This window comes from Pygoscelis adeliae, unplaced genomic scaffold (genome assembly GCF_000699105.1).
Source record: "Pygoscelis adeliae isolate BGI_AS28 unplaced genomic scaffold, ASM69910v1 Scaffold175, whole genome shotgun sequence".
In the NCBI taxonomy this organism is placed as follows: Eukaryota; Metazoa; Chordata; class Aves; order Sphenisciformes; family Spheniscidae; genus Pygoscelis; species Pygoscelis adeliae.
In genome coordinates, this window is record NW_008824941.1 from 1,167,257 (window position 1) to 1,169,256 (window position 2,000).

Sequence of the window (2,000 nt, forward strand, 5' to 3'; positions counted from 1 at the left end):
CGGCGGCGGTGAGGGGGGTCAAGACACGGCCCTCCCACGCCCGAGCAGGGCAGTTCGGGTTGGAGCCGGGTCTTGTAAGTGCGCCTGGAAACTGAGAGGCCGGGTGTGAAGTAAAGGCTTAAAGCGGACCGTTGAGATGGAAGCCTCCGATATTTCTTTTGCGGTTTTTTTTTTTTTTTTCCTTGCTCGGAGAACTAAAAGAGGAAAAAAAAACCATTTCCGTGAGGTGGTCACAGATGTCAGGGAACTGTCAGGGTTTTCTAAGGTGCCCGTGAACCGTGTTGCCTGCATGTCCTCGAGCTGGGAAGCAGATAGCATTCTTTGGGCGAGTAGGGATCGGAGCGCACTGCAGCGCACAGCTTCTGGTGTCACCTTCGGTGATGGAGTCTCTCCCCACCTTTTCATCCCAATTTAAAAAAAGACTCTGCACGGTATTTTTTTTAAGCTTAGTTTATTGCAAGTTTTTTTTATTTATTACAGGGAGCTCTAATTCTGGTCAATTGAAACTTACAGACTGTGTCTAGAGTAAAAACATTGTCAGGAAAACCATTCTGATCAGAGATTCTCAAGAGTCTCACAGGTTTACAACTATACCTCTTCCATCCAGGTATGAACTTTCAAATTGGGACAAAGTACAAACTTGCAGCTTGGCTAAGTTAAATCTGCTTCCTGACAGAAATCTTGATTTGTACTGGAAATTTTTCAAATAGCCTTGAAGTTAATAATAATTAAAAAAAGAGGGAGCCTTTCTCTTAAATTAGTAAATTTTAGTAGGCCAGAATGACTCATAATAGCAATGTCCTTCCCTTAAAGGTACTCTCTTTTTCATTAAAAAAGGGAAAAAGATTGTGAATTTTAATGGAGACCATCTGAAATCGGGCGTCCTTTGTTTTCAAGACCCTTCTCAGTTTAGGGATTTCAATGGTGTATTTTCACTTAGGGTAGGTGCGCAAGGTGAACACTGCTTCAGAACTACTCCATGTGACAGAAGAATTGCGTAATTAGTTTCATTGACAGCTTCTTTTCACACAGTAATACAAAAAATATTTTTGTGCATAGTTTATCTTATGAGGTAAGCTGAGTCTTCTAAATTGCATTCGTGTTGTAACAAGTTTATCTTTCTGCTGTGGTTAAAAATTCTGCAGGACTGTGCTATCTTATCCAGGGCAGAAACACCTCCCCACCTATCAGTACATGTGGAAATAGTTGTCTGGTAAAGCCAAGATATGTACTCAGTCTTTAGAAGGTGCAGCACTGCTCCACAACATCTAGCACATGAGATACATATATAGACATCTGTCTACAGTTCTGTTTGTCTGTGTTTTCAATAAAATGCTTTAAACATCGTTACTAGCCTTCGAGTGTCAGAAAGCCTATTTTTGTTGATTGTTATTTTAGAAATTATGAATTTATATCGCAGTCAGCAAGATACATTAATGCATCTAACTCAACTATTTCTGGGATTATTCACATGCTGATGGCTAGGGATGTTCTTATACAGCTGCTGGATTTGGATCCTCACAGATTTCCTATGATAGGAAGTTATTACTTTTATGAAAGGTGTGTAAATTATTTACTACTTTTTCAATTAATTTGCTTTCATACATGAGGAAAAAGAAATGTTAGCTGCAAAATGAACAGCTTCATGATTATTACTCGCAGAAGTCAACGTTTCAGCTGCTGAGACATCCTTTACCCCAATCTATTTAAGAAACTTCTAGTCCTCATTATCCATAAGCAAAGGGGATGTATCATTAGCTACACTTGCTGACACAGAGTACCCAATGTAGGAACATCTCAGGAAAGGAAGAAACCTCATAATGACAGGATTCTCAAGAAAATAGGTGCTTGGGCTTGCTTACCTTTTCAATGTTTCAAACAGCAGACACTGCACAAAGACAACATAGACACATGTATAGGTAATTACTCATTTTGACTATGCTGAAACAAAAAATGTCAGCATGTGTGAACAATGTAGAAGAAACTGCCCACTTCTAAGC